Source organism: Narcine bancroftii, chromosome 4 (assembly GCF_036971445.1).
Source record: "Narcine bancroftii isolate sNarBan1 chromosome 4, sNarBan1.hap1, whole genome shotgun sequence".
Classification (NCBI taxonomy): Eukaryota; Metazoa; Chordata; class Chondrichthyes; order Torpediniformes; family Narcinidae; genus Narcine; species Narcine bancroftii.
In genome coordinates this window covers 42,887,196-42,907,149 of record NC_091472.1, presented here as the reverse complement: position 1 = coordinate 42,907,149, position 19,954 = coordinate 42,887,196, and the positions used below count along the sequence as shown (strand labels likewise).

The following is a 19,954-nucleotide window of genomic DNA, read 5'->3' as shown; positions in this document are numbered from 1 at the left end:
GTCCCGTGGAGCCCAGGATGTGAGGTATATAAAAGAAGCCTGTAAACTCTAAATAAAACAGTTTTGTGTTGACTAACCTGGTGGGTGTGTATTGTTTTAGTAGCTCTACCGAAGTAGCTGTTAATATATATATGATATTGAATTCTGGAGAATTTCTGGAGAAATTATTTTTCTCATATTTGGTTTTTCTATATTAATTTTTTTGGTGGGTTCTTTAGAGGGAGGGGTGTAGGGTTTAGGTAGGTTCAAGGGATCAATATGTGATCACTTTATTAAAGAAAAATTTTCCCTTTTTTCATAGTTGGAAAATAAGCCGAGTTTAGAGTATATTTGAAGTAATATCTTAATTACTGGAGGATTTCTATTCAATTTAATTAATATTTTGAGTCGAAGAGATTAACATGAAGGTTTCTAGATAATGAAGGGAAAAGATCAAGAAGCCCTGGCCCAAGTGTAGAGATTAACAGACATAATCCAACATTTAGAGATGGTTTTCAGGAGTGAAATCAGGGAATTTCAGACTCCCTTCCCTCCTATCTTAAACAGAAAAACCCAACTCCATAAACAAAACAAAACAGAGATAGGAACAAAGATTTGTTTTTTAATTAGCTTTTATTTTATGTGATTTAAAACAAAAATGGTTTTCCGAGTGTAAAGTCACCAATAACACATGAGGAGTAGGTTGCAGGAACACAATCAAATGCAGACGGAGAATCTCCTACAAGGCAAAATTGTAAGTACTGGCTGGGGAAGTGAGGAAGGTCGGGCATCGGGATCTCTGGTGTGGGCAGAGGGATTCAGTGGTGCCTGTTCTTGAATTGTGAGATGGCGGCATTTGCGGCAGATGCTGTGGTCTCACAGCACAGTTCAAAAGTGTGCGGTGTGGGAGGGCTATGGGGTTGGGGGCATTGTGGGGTTGAAAAGGTGAGGGTACGATTCTTCCCCCTGCTCCCCACCCCCACCCCCCAGCTACACCCCTGTCTCCTTTGCCAGCCTGATGTTAGCCTGGGGTGGAATCCATATAGCGACCACAATATTGGCAGAAAACTCTATTGCTAGATAGAATGGATGACACTTGATCACCAGATGTTCCAGATCAAGGGAATAGGACTGTGACATAACCATTTTGTTAGTGCACCATGATGAATTGATGATGAGGTAAACTCCACAGCCTCTGCCTTTACCTGACACTGGTGTCTGGTCTATGCAGTGGAAGGTGAAGCCCACCGACTGCAGTGCTGTGTGCAGAATGCTTTCGTTCACCCACCTCGTGACAAAACACATAACATAGCAAACCCTGATATCCTACTGCAGCTGTAATCTTGCTCAGAGTTTGTCCCGTTTATTTTCTAAAGACTGTACATTAAACAGGAAGATGGTAGGGAGTGAAGGCCTCAGGGCCTGGCTTTTTATATTAACCACCACCCCCCTCATTTCATGTCCATATGGTTGGATCTTTCTGAAAGGGCCTGTGCACCAGCTGCCTGTGAATCACCCGCAGACTGTCACAATTTGCTCTTTCTGTCAATTGCTAGGTTTTTTCAACATTTAATTGTCACTTGCAGGTGTATCGGTTTCTGTGGCTGTGGGTTTGACCTGTAGCAATTCTTGAATGTCAGACCTGCGTGCAAAGAGTCGCCACTGCATGGTACTACCTGTTTGTTTGCCCAACATTTTCTCTTATCCAGTTCCACCTATCACCTACCAGCCTCAATTTCACCATCTTCTTCTCATTTTTAAATACTAAATACCTTGCCTTTATGCTCCCAGTCCTGATATATGGTCTCATCCTGAAATGTCGATTGACCATTTGCTCTACATATGATACTTGATCCATTGAGTTCTTCTAGCCTCTGCACTCTTGCCCTCAAGCATTCCTGCATTTGGTTTATCGCAGATCAATTGTCCTGTGTGGGGGTACACCAGCCTACTGCAGGGGGCCACACCTGTACCTGCAGGAGAGTAAGGGGACAGGACAACACCTGGCCGGCTGTCAATCAGTCGGCCTGAAGGGATCAAACCCCACCCGGTCGGGTGTCAATCACCCACCAGGATATAAGCCTGCGCCGGCCTCCCGAAGCTCACACAGAGATACTGCATCTACAGCCACCCTGGCTCTGTGGAAGTCTTTGTGGATTAAAGCCTGTTGTATAGTCTTTATCTTGTGTGTGTCTGATTCTGGCTAACAGCGCACCACACCCTGTGAAACTTCTTCTTGAGCAAATGCCAGAAGAGTCTACGTCGGTCATTGTTCAGACATTTTGTGTTGCTACAACTGATGATTTGGATATGCTTTGGATCATTTTATGTTGTGAAATCCACTCTAAGTTTGATGCATGTCCAGCGGGGTTCTTCAGTTCAATGACAATTTTCTCAGATATTCCAGTAAAGATTTGCTAAATTAGCACATTTTCCATAAATTCTGAGTTTTATTCACCAAAGAATGTGCTCCAAAGTTTGTGGCTTGTTATTCTCTTGATGAAGATTATCAGAAAGAATTATTTCATTGCAATCAGAGGGGGTGTTAGCTTATGTTAAGATGCTGCAGCTGGTTCTTGCTTGGTCCTTACGATGAATATTCTCACTATGAACATTCAAGTTAATTGCATCCTGCGATCCATTCCGCCAAGTGGTGTGAGCTGTTGTAATTGTTTCATATTGTCTGCATTTTCCAATGAGGCAGGTGTGTTGAAGTGGCCGATGGAAAGTTTCCATGGTGAATCACATCCGAACAAGATGAGAGCAGAAAGGAAGACTTGGTCTCCAGCTTCTGTGACTCAAGTGGACTGTTGCATAACAATCATTGAAATACTGCAACAGACAGTCTATGTTTATGCTTGTAAACCTGTTAAATGAGACACTGGCAAGAGACAGTCCACTTCCTAGGGTTGAATAGTTTTTTTTATATATGGAGGAGGTTACTTGGCTGACACAAGGAACTGCACAAGAGGCCTCTAAATAGCTAAAGAACCAGCAGACCTTCAAAAGAGAACATCAAACATATTAATGCTGTCAGCAGCTCTAAATGTCAAGAATTGTGTAGAAGTTTCCCTTTATATGAAATAGCATAATTTTATGACTAGAGTGGACTTGAATAATGTATATTTTTGACTTCACATAAAATGCCAGACGTTTGCCCTGAACATTCCATGATATCGGCTTTCAATCCATCTGCCTTTTTGAAATCAAAGATAATGATCATTATAAAAAATGTGATTAATTTCCAATCAAAAATGGCTATTAGATTCTGAAGATTAGCTGTCCCCCCCCCCCATTTATACTCAATGGTTATCCGATACGATGGCTTGTCTGACTTTGGAAGAATTTAGACGATTCACTACTAAAATTAATCTTAATTTTGTTTCTTTATGGTGTCTTTTCTCAATTATTTTCAAAATTTATAAAATGAACTATTTTCTAATTTATTTGATTATCTTATTATTATAATCAGTAATGGTCTGTCCATGTTAAGCCAATATCCTCTGTTAGGGAAGGGTTAGATAAGTAGAATAGTAGTTTAGTGTTTTTTTTAATTTCTTTTTAATGTATCATAGGTTACAATACCATCTGTATTATTCTATAAGATTTGTCAAAATTCTATTTTATTCACATGTACCTATGTAACAGTTATACGATGAAACTCATGAAAATATTGAAAGACAGATTCCGAAGATTATGAAAAAGCTCTGTCATAATGTACAAAATCAACACCTGTATAAAGTTCAGGCAAAGAATTTCAGAAAATGCAATAGACTGACTATATATTCTTTGGCTTGGCTTCGTGGACGAAGATTTATGGAGGGGGTAAAAGTCCACGTCAGCTGCAGGCTCGTTTGTGGCTGACAAGTCCGATAGTTCTTTGCTTTAAACACCTTTTAATGTAATAAAATAGAAGAATGGATGCTGTCCTTCATCTCTGGAGGACTGCAGTATAAGGGTGTAGGAATTAAAGAGCAGTTGTGCAAGTTTTGCTTTGATCATGCCTTGTACAGAGTGAATGCTTGCCTCACTGCCTCCATGTGAAAGGTGTAGTCATGGGTTCCAGCTATTCCTACTTTTTATTGCCTATATGGAAAAATCCATGCTACAACCCTCCACAGACAAGGCTCCTAAAAAATTTCTCTGCTTCATTGACAACTACATTAGGCTGTCTAATGCACCCACAGCGAGCACATTAACTTCATGCACTTTTCTGCCAACTTCCACCCTGACCTCAAATTCGCTTGGTCCATCCATAACAAAACTCCTTCCTTTCTCAATCTCTCTTTCTTTGTCTCGGAGTCAAACTCTCGAGAGACATTTTCTACAAACCCACCAACTCCCCCAGCTACCTCAACTACACCTCTTCACATTCACATCTATGTGTGGATTCCATTTCTTTCTCACAATTTCTCCATTTCCATTGTATCTGCTCCCAGGACGAGGTCTTCCATGCAAGATCATCCAAGTTAACCTCCTTCTTCAAAAAACATGGTTTTTCCTCTACTGCTGTCAACCCAGGCTACAACCACATATCCTCCATTATCCTCACATCTGCCATGGCCCCCTTTACCCCCACATCCAACAAGGCAGGTTCCCCTTGTCCTCACTTATTACTCCACCAGTCTCTGAATCCAATATAACATCCTGCCTCATTTCCACCACCTGCTATATGATCATATCACCAGGCACATCTTCCCCTCTCCACTTTCTGCAGGGACCACTCCTTTGACTCCCTCATCTACTCCTCTCTTCCCACCAATTTCCCCATGGCAACTACCCCTCTGACTGCAGGAAGCATCGCACATCACCTCACCTTCATTCAGCACTCCAAATAGCCATTTCACATGAAGAAATGCTTCATATATGTATCTGCAAAGGTCATCTACTGAATCTGGTGCTCCCATTGTGCTCTCTGCACATTGGAGACTGGTAGATTCCTTTGCAGAGTACTTTGTTCTGTCCACTGCAATAGCAGGGATCTCCCAGTGACAACTCCTTTTAATTCCCGCCCCTTTCTCATGCCGTCATCTCTGTCTATGGCCACATGTATTGCCAGACTAAGACCGCTCACAAATTTGCAAATTGGAGGAACAACGCTTCATAATTTGTTTAGACACCCTCCAACCAGATGGCATTTAACATTGACTTATCCTGTTTCTGTTAGCAGCCCACAAGCCCATGTCTCTCTCTTTCCCTATCTCTGCCTCCTTTCCACAATCTCACTCTCTCTCTTCCTCTCTGTCCCCCATCTCCTCTCCTCCAGCTCTGCTTTCATAGAGCTACTCCCCTCACCTGAACAATTCTCACCTTTCCTCTCCTGTCCTCCTATCCATGTCCAATTATCGCCTTTGGCCTATTAGCCTGTGTTCCATCACCCCAGCCTTTTTATTTAGGTGCCTGCCTGCTTTTAACAAAGAGCTCAGGCCCTAAACATTGGTTACATCTCTTTACCTTCTACAGCGGCTGGAAGTCCTGCTCAGTGTCTCCAGCATTTGTGTGTTTTTACTACACTCATAATATCTGCAGACTTTTGTGTTTCACTCTATAACTGTGAAAGGTTTTGGGTTTTATGTCTTCAGAAATATATATTGGTTTTGCAGAGTAAATTTATCAGAATATTTCTGGAGTGCAAGTGTTAAATGGTAAAAAGAGGTGATCAAAACTGAGGTTATATTAAGATGTAACTTGAATAAAGTTTTTACGATATTTAGTGGAATAGACAGATTGGAAATTACTTTCACTAGTTGTGGAGTTTATGAATCAAAACCAGACCACTGAAGAGGAAAATAAATCTAGAAAGTGTTGAAAATGCTCAGCCAGTCAGGCAGCGTTGATAGAATAATTTTTCAAGTCGGTGGCCCTTTCTCAGGCATGGAGAGGTGAGGAAACGAACAAGCTTGTTTTACGTTGCATTAAGGAGGGAAGTCAAAGAGAATAAAGGAATTGTCTGATTTCGGGTGGAGACTGAGGTGCAGCAGCTGTTTTTGGCTCATCATGTTGACACATGATTTAGGCCAATTACTTAAGGAGTGGGAAGAGCATGTTGGAATTGTGAAAGATGGAGTTCAGAAGTTTCCAGAAATCTTAAAAAAAGAGCATGTTGGAAATGCACTGTCTTCCAGGCAACAATCGAGGGAGAGAAAAATGGTGATCAGAGCTGGCAAGTTTCCATAACAAAATGAATATTAGAAGCAACAATTCAAGTGCATAAGACCATTTATAAAATGAATAGAAACATGGTCTTATATAGCAAAAGGAATGAAATTTAAGTTCAGAAGTTATGGCAAATCTTCATTAAACCTTAATAAGTCAAAATTGGAGAATTGTGGATGGATAGGGCTCCTGGCTCTTATGGCAAGAAACAATAAATTGGATAAAATACATTAATAGCATTATGATTCTCATAAATAGAGAAGAAACAAAGTTAAAAGTAATTGAGACTTTTTTGTTCAATTCAAAGAGATTATGATTTAATTTAATTTATAGATACTTTACAGTAACAGGCTCTTCCCACTCAGGAGCCCCTGCTACCCAAATGCACCCATGTGACCATGTAACCAACTAACCCCATCCATCTTTGCGATGTGGGAGGAACCCAGAGAACCTGGAGGAAACCCGCATGGACAGTGTGATACGCTATCGAGCAGAAAAGCAGACACAAAACATAAAGTCTGTTCAACAGGCTTTATTCCACATAAACTTCCACAGAGCTGACCATGAGCTGTGCTGGCTCTGAAACTGACCTCGAGTGGTCGGATCTAGCTTATATCCCGGAGGGTGGTTGGCAGCCGACCGGGTGGGGCTTGGTCCATTCAGGTCAGCTGATTGAGAGCTGACCTGGTGTTGCCTTGTCCTCTGGTGCTCTTCTGCAGGTACACAGGTTCCCCCCCCCGCCCCCCCCCCCCCCCCCGCAGTAGGCGAGTGGTGTATCACCACAGACAGCAAGTACAAGCTCCTTACAGATAACAGCTGATTCGAACCCTAGTTGCTGGTGCTATAATTGTATTGCACTAAGTGCCCCGCTAACCATGCCAGCCTTTGATGGTGACTTTCAAAATTATGAAGGGATACTAAAGAGAATGTGGAATTATACTTTCCAATCAATGATCAAGACTTAGGTTAAAGGCCATAAGAAGGGTTAGCCCCAATGGCTATAGCATACCTTGAGTAGGTAAATGAAACAGGCATGAGGTCATCATTTAAGAATAGATTAGATCAGAAGTTGAAGGAGGAATAAATATAGGGATATGAGAATGATTCATAAGGGATTGGGACCAGTTCCCCAGTAGATGAACGACTCCAATATAGACTATGATTAAGAAACACAAAAACTGCAGATCCTGAAATTTGAGCAGACGAAGAATTGCTGGAGGAAAATAACAGATCAGAGAGCATCCATGGGTAGAGATGGTTATTCAACATATTGAGGCATCACCTTTGATCAATACTGAGACAAGAACAGATGAAATTACATTTACAATACTGTTTAAAGGAGGAAAAAGGAGGGGCTCAGATAGAGCATAGGGCAGATGGTGTGTGAGGTAGAGAGATAGATAGAAAGAGAAACCATCAGGAAAGGAGATGGGGAAAGAAAAGTGAGAGGAAGTAAAATAGAGGAATCAGATTGGTGTAGGAATTACCTAAGTTTTGAAACATCAATGTTCATGCCATTAATCTTAAGCTGTAAGAGAAACAGGATGTGTTATTCCTCAAGTTTGGCCTTTACCTGGCAATAAATGAGGCCAAGGATAGATCTGTCATTGTAGGAAAAGTTGGAGAATGGTGGACTGGAGGAAACTCAAGTTTGACCTACAAACAGAGCATAGGTGTTCTGTGAAATGGTCACCCAATCTGAGTTTTATCTTACTGAGGTGGAGGGGACTTCACCGGGTACACCAAACACAGTAGATTAGGTTGGATATTGTGAGTGCTAAGTTCTGCCTCACCTGGAAGTTCAGGATTGGCTTGATAGACTGGATTGGCCTGGAAGTTTGGTTTGTGTTATAAGCTCTAATCTTTGCATGTTCCCTGAGGGAAGAACATGCAAGAATGAAGCGTATACACAAATCTGCTGCTGATAGTTTGGTCCACCAATGAAGTGAGGTAGACACAACAGATGATAGTAATTTCATTGAAATAAATAATTTCAGACATCACTAAGCAATGAAAGTTTGTGATTGAGTTCTGACATCCTTTCATCTATTTCTCCAGAATGAGTTTTCAATATTTGGTTATTACTCACTTTATAAAGCACATGGATGAATTTATAAAATATCTTTCTACCAGAACATTAGAGGAATGTTCTTTCAATTAAGTAGATGCTTGGAATTTCCTTTCTATCTGTATTGCCAGCTCATATATTTGTACAGTTTTGAGTCAATTTAAAATCAAATAGTGCCAGCCCAAGGATAGAGTCAAATGAAGGGCATGTGAATATGTAGTGTATTTTAATATAACCATCACTCGTTTAAAATGAAAATTACTCTTATATTTTTCAATTGTGCATGGCCAAAAATTTAGGAAATCTTATTTTTCTCTATGTGGTATGGTGATATTATTTTAAACAGTCAGAATGCAATAAAAGATCCCTCAGTGTATTTAACATTTTGAACATGTGATAACTAACACTACATTTTTATCACTGCCTATCAGTCCAACAGCTTTGATGATTTACACAGATCTGACGCCAAAGTAACAGAGATCTACCCCAGATCCATTGGGATTGGGGGCAAACCTCATGTCCAGTTCCAGTGGCATTGGTTACCTCCACATAATTATATTTCTCGTGGCCTTCAACCTACTCCTAACAGGACCCTGAACTATTTTGTACTGCTTGTCGCTAGGGACTAACTTCAACTTTAAGCAACAACTTCGGCCAGAAATATTAAGTCATCAAGATGAGATTTAAACAGTCATAACTGACTCTGCCACCAGGTGCAATGAAGAATCATTTTGAACAAAAATACATCCAAGCGTAGGAGTTCAATTATGAAAATATTTTGGACTACTTATCTCAGTTGTGGTAGATTCTAGAAGGGGACCAAGTTCTATATTTTTGTGGTAAAATATTTTAATGTTTCAACACTAATTCTCTGTTACAGAAAAAAGAAAATTTACTGTCTCAATTCAAAATTACTTTCCTAACTTTCAGCAAGTAGCTTGAACAATCATCATCTTGCCTTTATCAATGTGAATGTTGATTTATTGTCATAGAACCATAGAACATTGCAGAACAGAAAACTGGCTCTTTGGCCCTTCTAGTCTGTGCCAAACTCTTATTCTGCCTAGTCCCACAGACCTTCACCCAGTTCGTAGCCCTCCATGCCCCTCCCATCAATGTACCAATCCAAATTTTTATTAAATGTAAAAATTGAGCCCACATGGGCCATTTATTTCAAGGAGACATTGATTTCCTTTCCATCTATCCATTTGGTTATCTCTTTTATGGACAGTGGTCAGAACTGAGTGTCTATTTTGGGAATCTGGTGTCAAGAGTTTGATTGATGAGACCTGCCCAATGGAGCTCACTGAATGTGATTAGTGCTTCAGTCGACAAATTCTGATCCAAATGAGGCCATTTGCATTGATTTGAGTCGTTTTAGTGAATTGGGAATATTTTGTACTAAATCTTTGATGAAGGTAAGGTGGTAGATGTTGTCTATTTGGATTTTAGTAAGGCATTTGACAAAGACCCCCATTAGAGACACATTCAGAAAGTCATGAGGCATGGGATCCATGGAACATTGGCTGTGTGGATTAAAAATTGGCTTGCATGTAGAAAGCAGAGAGTGGCAGTGGAAGGAAAGTATTCTGCCTGGACATCAGTGACTAGTGGAGTTCTGCAGGTATCTTTTCTAGGACCCCTGCTCTTTGTGATTTTTATAAATGACCTAGATGAAGATACGAAGGTTGGAGGAGTTGTGGATGGTGCTGAAGGTTGTCAAAAGTTACAAAAGGATATAGACAGGATGCAGAGTTGGGAGGAAAAGTGGCAGAAGGAGTTCATTCTGGATAAATGTGAGATGTTGCATTTTGGAGGGTCAAACCAGAAGGCTGAGCATAGGGTTAGTGGTCAGATACTTAACAGTATGGAGGAACAGAGAAATCTTGGGGATCTAAATCATACATCTCTCAAGGTTGCCATCTCATTGTCATAGGATAGTCAAGAAGGCTTATGGGATGCTGGGCATCATTAGTCGGGGATTGAGTAAAGAGTCCAGAGGTCATGTTGCAACTCTACATTTAAAGTATTGTATTCTGTTCTGGTAACCTCATTATAGGAAGGATATGGAAGCTATGAAGAGGTTGCAGAGGAGATTTACCAGGATGTTGCCTGGAATGGAAAATAAGTCTTATGAGGCAAGGTTAGCTGAGCTAGGACTTTTTGGAGTGAAAAAAGGTGAATTAATAGAGGTTTACAAGATTCTGAGATGCATAGATAAGGTGGAGAGCCAGCATCTTTTTTTCCCAGGGCAGGAATAAAAAGCCCCAGAGGACGTATGTACGAAGTGAATGGAGGAACGTTTAAAGAGATATCAGGGGTACTTTTATTTATGCAGAGAGTTATGGGTGTCTGGAATGCCTTGCCAGGGGTGATGGCAGAGGCTGAAACATTAGGGGCATTTAAGAGACTCTAAGACAGGTGCATAGATATAAGAAAAATAGAGGGTTATGAGGTAGGAAGGGTTTCTTTTTTTATTGATTGGAATGCTACTGTAGATCTGCACTAGAGGGCCAAAGGGCCTGTACTGTACTATAACATTCTATGTTAAAATTGTTTTAACTGCAGTTCAAATTAAGTGAAATACTGAGGTTTATGTAAGCTATGTTATCTGGTGCTGCACCTTGTCACTACTTTGTCTTCACAATTTGTAGTTGTTTTCCTGCACTTATGTCATAAGTATTGCCCTCACTGACAGTCCACAATATTGTGGAAATAACCGAACTGTTTTACTGTCTTACCAAACTGTATCCTCATAATGGTAATTCTTAGATAAACTCAATTGTTAATTTTATGTATAAACGTTGAATAATATTGGATTATTTGGCCAGGATGGAATAAGCTTTGATCCTAAGTCTATGTTAAATTATGACAATTCAAATAGGGTACAAACTGAGTTATTAAAAAAGATATAACTGGAATGAATGGTGTCTGGAATTGAGCAGCCATTGACGGATCACATACCAGCTGGTCAGTACCTTCGAGAAAACATACAAATACGGTAGCTACAATTATTCCAAAAAGAAAGCCAAGTCTGTTCTACGTGTGTAATAAATATACAGTTGGAACACTTTTGTTTGCAGAATAGAATCATTGCTTCCTCGGATTACAGTGTAATATATTGCTTATCTCCTTATCACAGCTCTGATATTATACCTTCCAATATGAAAGAAGCATTGGAACAAAAGTCCCTCTGTACTTGCATTGAATATTGTATTACATAAAAGTTATGGCATGCACCATGCCAAGTGATCAAAGATGTTAAACTACACTGCTGTAATAGTGGCATGTTTTCTGTTGCCTGATTCTTTTTAAAAAAACATATTTTAAAAACAGAAAATACTATGCTGGTTGGGTAAAAAGCAAATTAAAGACAGCAACATTGCTTCAAGTTCTCCAGATTTGGATTTGGCGGGTGAACTGTGGTTTTAAGGTGCTCCATTTTAAAAAGCACCAATACAGTGCCATAATTGGCAGGCAAATAGGAGGTACTGGGGCAATGATTTTTCTTCCAAATTTAAAAATAGATTTTTTTTTAATTGTGAAGAATTTCATTAATGGGAAGAGAAAAATATTGGCTTTCTGGGATTGCAATATCATAAACAAGATGTCATTAATGAAATATTAAAGCTATTGGTACAAGAGAGACGTTGATTTGCACAAAGGGTTGTTGAGGCCTTCTAACAGAGGCAGAGATATTTATATCTTTCAAGAAGAAACTGATTAAATCTTTAAAATGGAAAGATAGAGGCAATGGAATTAGATTTTGATTACTTTAGCAAAGAGCCAGTTCATTTATTATGAAGGGCTGAACAGCCTGCTCTGTAAACAACTTTGATTTGAATTGTAAATATTTGCTTTAAATAGTGAACGTTTTATATGCTGCAAAAACTGTGTTAGTATGAATCATGTAGGAAAATGCAATGTAATTGAACAATGTCGCTCTGTGCTCCAATGATTTAATTGCATAATTCTGCTGAAACAATTTGAGTAAAAAGCTCCATTTAGTCTTTCCATCTGGTTGTAAACGATACTGAGATTTGAGAACCACAAGAATGAATCGTTCTGGCTTGAAATGTCTCCCACACAAGCATCTTATCCAAACATTTTCCTCAGACAGATTGATATCCATTGACAACAGCACTGCATTATTTTTCTTGCTTTTACCAGAAAGAAAAATTGGGAAAAGTGCAAGAAATCCAAGAGAGAATCTTGCAGATGTTAGTTATAAGATTATAATAAAAAGCATTAATTGAGCAGTAAAAGAACTGCAATAAGATTAAACAATTGTTAGGAAAACTAACTGTGTTTACATATCTGTGTTTACATATCTGTACATGTTTGTATTCAAGCTGCTGCTTTGGAATACAGTAAACCCCTGGTATCTGGTTCCTAGGGGATTGGAAGATGCCAGATAAGTGAATTTTCTAGTTGCATGAGGTTGTGTGCTACATGGATTGATGAACTAACGGTGAGGCATGCCAATTTTAATCTTCCATATTTTTTACCTACCTGTACTTATTTTCCTCATTTTTTTGCCAGTTGCTTGAATTCAGAATACAAACATTTAATATAGCTGTGATAAGGAGATAAGCAATATATTACACTGTAATGTAATTTGACTCTATATTAAATGTTTATAATGGTATAGGGAGCGATGGAGTTTGGTAAATGTGTGCCCTTTCCCACTCCTGCTCTGTAAACTTGTTTTGGTAAGGTGATACCAAATTAGTAGGTGCAGAAGAACGGAGATGATAAATCAAAAAGATTTCTCTTTGCTGGACTGTTTGCTAATTCCTCTGCCAGTCAGAACACAGCAACAGAAGCAAAATGCTTGGAATTTTTCTTTTGTTATTGATTGAGTGTAAAAAAAATACATAGTAAGACTTTCTGAAGTAAGTTAGTGAGAGATCAATATTCAATGCAGAGCACATCCTCACTCTTTTTTTTAATTTTTCACACTATGGACCATACTGACCAAAATACACACAAACATTTCCCTCTTGAATATACACAGTGTCATTTTCTCCCCTTTCCCCCCCCCTCCCTTCCCTCCCTCCTTCACCCCCCCTCTCCACCCACTTAACGTTCAACATATATGATACATTAAACCCATTAAACAATGTCATCACACAATGAAAATAAACAAGAAATTTGTGTCATCTACTTTTACATACTGGGTCAGTTCATTTCGTCTTCTTCTCCTTCTGTCATTTTAGGTCACTCTTTATGGTCCAAATGTAGTGTAATATCGAGGTATCCCATTTGTGCTGGACTGTAATAAATTGTTGTTTTTAGTCATGTATTCTAATCCTCTTCCAATAAAGTCCATTTGTCTCCTAATTTCTAGCTGCATCTTCATGCTACCTTTCAGTAACTTTTGCATTAAGGCATTTGGGTCACTTCAAGATCAATATTCCCCATTTTCACACCCATTAAAAGGTAGGATTTTTTAAAAATCTTTCCATGCAAATACATAACCTCCCATTTTTTGCAAATTTTACTCCAGCTAAAATTCATTAAGATCATCATTATTCCATTTCATTGCATCCTTATCTCCATATTCTGTGCATTCCCACTTGATCTTCTGCGATCAGCAAATTTGGAAGTGCTTTGTCAGATCCGTTTAGCCAATTTTTTTTTCATGTGGATAAATTAATGATGGTGATTCGACGTCATTTCCAAATAGAGAATTATTTTGAAAATACACTGAGTAGGTTTATGGAGATGAAGAAGTTCAGATTCAAGGGGTCACCGTGTTAAAAATAAGCAATGAGCCATTTAAGAGAAATCTCTTCACTGAATGTTGATGAATCCATGTAATTCTCAGATAGTGCGGATAGTTTCTTCCCCCACCTCCCCACCCCACCCCACAAGCATGGAAATTTATATTTCCTAGACAGGAGTGGAGGCTTGGTTAATGATTGAATTCAAACAAATTTTGACTTTTGGATATCAAACAAAAAAAGAGATAATTGAATGAGGCAGAAAAAATGTTATTGAGGTTAAAGATAAAAATAAATAGGTGTCCCGATCAAAGAGTCTGGCAAAAATGCAAATCTTCCAATAGGAAAACTTTTTTTCTTTGTCAATGAATAGACACAAAAAAAATGTATTGTGTTACAATAATTTACAATTATTTTACAGTCAGGTCACAAGGCAGCTACAGAACTGCATCTGAAAGTCACTAACACATCCCTCAAAATGTTTCCATATAAAGAAGCAAAGTCAGACCTACAAATTGTCTCATGTAATAGGATTGAAGGTAACTTCAGAAATTGCCTAGGAGATGAAAGCACATTAGGATATCAGCATGGTTTCGACAATGTGGTGTGAGTACATAAATTTTATTTCAGAATAGATACGTCTCGGAATATGGTTGTTATCTTCAATCATGTGATGTGAAAGAGAAATCAACTGCCTTGTGACGCATTAGGCGTTATTTTTTTTTAATTTGCTACACAAAATAATGTTAAATTGACTTAGCAACAAAAGAAAATGTCTCGCCAGTGGTTTGTAAGAATCACTTCTCTTCCATTTTCTTAGAATTGAGCAACTGACCCCTTTCCACGTGCCAACTCATAGAAAAGAGATCTTTCAATAGGCCTGGGGCTGAACCATAGATAAAGTTACAAAGTGCCGTGTGATTTATGAGCCTTCAGACAGCCACACCCGAACCAACCTTAGTCAGGCTTGATCGGTTGAAGCTGAAGGCCTTTGTAAGAGGTTTGTTTGCAGTTGAATGAAGCATAAATTATAATATTCATACTGTGCAATGTGATTTAAAAGAAATAACTATCTGGATAAGAAAAAGTAAGCATAGGATTATGTTGAATAATATTCACTGCAGCACTGATAGCCCAAACAATTTTGAATCAGAAATGACTCAAACAGGCGAAGCAAGAATTATTGGTCACTTGGAGTACATCATGTAGCCCCCCCAGAATATACTGCAAAACATTTTCAAGAATCTAATAGAAACTGGTTGCCCCAGTGGAACAAATGAACTATTTGTCTGCTGTCAAAAACGTAAAGACACACAAGTTCCACCACTATTTTTAAATCAACCGAAAAGGGGCACAACTAACTTTCATCATCGAGGTGTGTCCATACAAATTCTGTTCAAATCCTTAGAGAAAGAGTTGGCACGATAACTTGGTAAAATAGCTGGGCAAGGAGAATTCATTGAGATTGCAGAAACATAAATATGTTACAATCCTTAGCAAGCAGCATTTCTCTAACATGTGTGACAATCTAATTATTTAACTGAACCATATCGCACTCTTGAGAGAAGATCCCATGCAAGCAACAAAACCCTTTAATGAAGGGTTATGAATTACATTCACCCCATTTGCAGGAAATGCATCCGAATGTTAACTTCTTGCAGTGATCTCATTTCAATGGTAGTGAAGTGTTATTAGCTTAATTGCTCAACTGTCTTTGCAAAGAATAAAATACCATTTGGACTGATTTTCAGGGTGAACCAAATATAATTTTTCTCATTAAATATATTTAACAAACCATAAAATGAATAAATAATAATTTGTCTCTTTTATATTGTTTGGTAATATCTCAAGAATCCAGACATTTGATGAATAGGTTCTTTACTTCATAGAAACCACAGAAAAAATAAGAATAAACAAAATAAAGCAACATAAAAATGCAGGGGATAGAACAAAGTAAAAATTGAAGGGATTTAAGAGAAGATGGATAGGAAAATTGAATAGGAAAGTAGTGTATCAGAATACACTGCAAACTATTTTTTTTAAGATCTGCAGTTTTAGGATAGAATTGTTTGGAATCAACAAAAAATGTTGTGTTGTGTGACATTTAACCACTCATTTAATACAAAGAAGAGGTACAAGGACTGCCTAAAGAAATCTCTTGGTGCCTGCCACATTGACCACCGCCAGTGGGCTGATCTCGCCTCAAACTGTGCATCTTGGCGCCTCACAGTTTGGCAGGCAGCAACCTCCTTTGAAGAAGACCGCAGAGCTCACCTCACTGACAAAAGGCAAAGGAGGAAAAACCCAACACCCAACCCCAACCAACCAATTTTCCCCTGCAACCGCTGCAACCGTGTCTGCCTGTCCCGCATCGGACTTGGCAGCCACAAACGAGCCTGCAGCTGGCGTGGACATTTACCCCCTCCATAAATCTTCGTCCGCGAAGCCAAGCCAAAGAAAAGAGAGAATACAGTGGAACCCCGATTTTGTGTGACCCGATTTAATACAAAGATAATGCTGCAGCCAAGAGAGAGTATGGGGAGTTCTGGCTGCCGCTGGGAGCAAGAACTTTGGGCTGCTGCCAAGACCTGGGACTTCAGGCTGCCACCAGGAGTGGGGACTTGGGGCTGCTGCTAGAAGCAGGGACTTTGGCTGCTGCCAGGATAGGGGACTTTGGCTGCTACCAGGAGCAGGGAAATAGGGCTGTTGCTGGGAGCAGGAACAGTGGGTTTACTAAAAATTAATTTATGTTTTCATTTCAACTGTAACTACAACAATTTATTGAAACGCCAATTTAGCTCGATCCCGCTTTTTTCCATGCTGTGATTTTTATTTTGTATCCAGACTATAGCATTATAATGGGATTCCACTGTACTTCCCAGTCCCATATTGATCCAGATGAAAAAACTGAGTTGCAAACATTCAGATAATGAGCAGCAGTTGGCTGCTTGGTCACAACAGCTTGAACCGTTAGCAAGTACTTGGTTGATCTCATTTTAACCTCAATCCTGTACTCCTGCCCATTGTAGCACGATTAATGACCACTCGCAAATACGAAACAAGAGTCAAAGGATTTTTCGATCAGAATACCCAGACATGCCTCTACATGCTGCTTGTTCACATCCAAGGCAGGAATGAGGGAGGAGACTAGGGCTCTCGGCCTTTATTAGGCGATCTTATGGGGAAGGGCTACAGGTACAGAAGGCAGGCCAGCCTGACCAGCCCAGTGAGGACATGCCCGGACATGCCTGCCGTACCGTTCCACCACACCCATGTCCAGTGACTTTTCACTACTTGGCTCATTAAACTATCTTTGATTAAAAAAATTAAAAGATACTCTTCTCACCGCTTTTTGAAGAATATTTAGAGCTATCCAAGAGAAAATGCTGCTTCTTCTCTATCTTAAATGGGTAACTTTATTTTAAACAGTAAGTGTTGGAGTTCCGCATGGAAACAGGCATTTCAGGCCTACATGTCCATGCCCACTATGTTGACTGTCTGAGCATGTCCCTTTTTCCTTAATTTGTCCCATAACCTACCAAAACATTCCTATTTATGTACCTGTCCAAATGTCTTTAAAATGTTTTAGCTGCACTCACCGCCGCCATTTCTCTGGCAGTTTGTTCCACATACCCACCTCGCTAGGTGTGAAAGGGTCGCCCCTCAGTCCTGTCTGAATCATTCCTTTCTCCTGTTTTAGACTAGCCTCTCCTGGAACAGGGTTCTTGACCAATGATCTGATCTGTTCTTCTCATGACTTTAAATGCCTCTGTGAAATCACTTCTCAGCCTTTTAAACTCCTGGGGAAAAAGCCCCACACTATCTAGTCTCTCCTTATAATTCAAGCCCTGGTGGTGTGAGTCTTGTGGCACCTAGACCTCTTTCCTGATGGCAGGAGTGAGAGCAGAGCAGGTGCTGGGTGGTGAGGGTCTTTGATGATTGCTGCTGCCCTCTGACAGCCCTTGAGTCGCAGTAACATTCATGTGAATCTTATCAGCCTCCTTTCCAGCTTAGTGACATCACTGAAGAAAAAGATTTTTAAAAAGTCTGCTGATGTTGGAATCTGGAGGGAAACAAAAAAGTACAGGAGGACGTCAGCAGGTCAGGTGGAGGTAGAAGGATAATCAACATTTCAGTTGGAGACCCCACATCAGGACTGAGAGAGTAAAGAAAGGGGTGAAGATTTATGGACGAAGATTTATGGAGGGGGTAAAAAGTCCACGTCAGCTGCAGGCTCGTTTGTGGCTGACAAGTCCGATGCGGGACAGGCAGACACGGTTGCAGCGGTTGCAGGGGAAAATTGGTTGGTTGGGGTTGGGTGTTGGGTTTTTCCTCCTTTGCCTTTTGTCAGTGAGGTGAGCTCTGCGGTCTTCTTCAAAGGAGGTTGCTGCCTGCCAAACTGTGAGGCGCCAAGATGCACGGTTTGAGGCGATATCAGCCCACTGGCGGTGGTCAATGTGGCAGGCACCAAGAGACTTCTTTAGGCAGTCCTTGTACCTTTTCTTTGGTGCACCTCTGTCACGGTGGCCAGTGGAGAGCTCGCCATATAACACGATCTTGGGAAGACGATGGTCCTCCATTCTGGAGACGTGACCCACCCAGCGCAGCTGAATCTTCAGCAGCGTGGACTCGATGCTGTCGACCTCTGCCAATACAGAGAACAAATTAATAAAGTGCACAATAAGAGTGCTTAAATGAGTCTCTGATTGAGTTCACCGTTGAGCAGTCTGATGGGGGAGGGGTAACAGCTGTTTCTGAACCTGGTGGTGTGAGTCTTGTGGCACCTAGTCCTCTTTCCTGATGGCAGGAGTGAGAGCAGAGCAGGTGCTGGGTGGTGAGGGTCTTTGATGATTGCTGCTGCCCTCTGACAGAAATTTCCCTCTCGATGTACTCAATAATTGGGAGGATTTTGTGTGTGATGTCCTGGGCTGTGGCCACTACCTTTTGGAGGGCTTTACACTCAGTAGTATTGTGTCCCCATACCAGATCCTGATGCAGCCGGTCAGTACACTTTCCACCACACCTCTGTAGAAATTTGCCAGGGTTTATGGTGTCATACCAAACCTCCACAAACTCCTGAGGAAGTAGAGGCACTGATGTGCTTTCTTCATGATGCCATTGGTGCATTGAGTCCAGGAAAAATCCTCTGAGATAGTGACTCCCAAGTACCTAAATTTGCCCACTTTCTCCATCTCTGATTCCCCAATGATCACTGGATTGTTTACCTCTGGCTTTCCATTCCTGAGGTCAACAATCAGCTCCTTAGTTTTGGTGACATTGAGTGCAAGGTCATTGTTGGTGCACCATTCAGCCAAGTTTTCAATTTCCATTCTATATGCTGACTCGCCCCTTTCTTTATACAACTCACTACCATGGTATTATCAGTAAATTTGTAGATGGTGTTATTGTCGTACTGATCTACACAGTCATAGGTGTAAAGTGAGTAGGGGCTAAGAACACAGCCCTTTAGTGGCCTGGTACTGATGGAGATTGTAGAGGAGATGTTCTTACCACTCTTCATTGATCATGGCCTGGAAGTGAGGAAATCCACGATCCAATTTCACATTTAACCATCTGAGACTCTCACATTCATGTTAAAAGTATTTATTTATTTATTTATATAGATGAATATTTGTCCAGCTTATGCATTGTTTGTCTGTATGTGTGTTATGTCTGGTGTTTGTCTGCATGTTTTGCAGCGAGGACTGGAGAAAGCTGTTTCATCAGTCTTGTACAATCAGATGACAATAAAATTGATTTGACTTGTAGGAGGTGATAAACATTTAAAGAAATTTCCTTTGCACATCCACTCTGTCAACCATCATCGTCTTAAATACCTCAACATCATTTCTCATTCTTCCATATTTACCTGATTTCAGTCTGACCAGTTTAAGACATTTTCATAATTTATTCTGCCCGTTTCACATCTCACTCCAGCCAGCATCTTATGTTGAAATGGTTCCAATACATTAACATCCTTTCTTATATAGTGGAGGGAGTGTGGGGGGGAGGGTGGGGAGGTGGA

General features: G+C 40.1%; 1 long non-coding RNA gene across 1 annotated transcript in view; it reads left to right on the top strand.

The window, feature by feature from the left end:
• The window catches only part of LOC138759818 (uncharacterized), an 86,518-nt gene that overhangs the window by 19,044 nt on the left and 47,520 nt on the right, over positions 1–19,954 (top strand). The gene's annotated exons all lie outside the window — the stretch shown is intronic.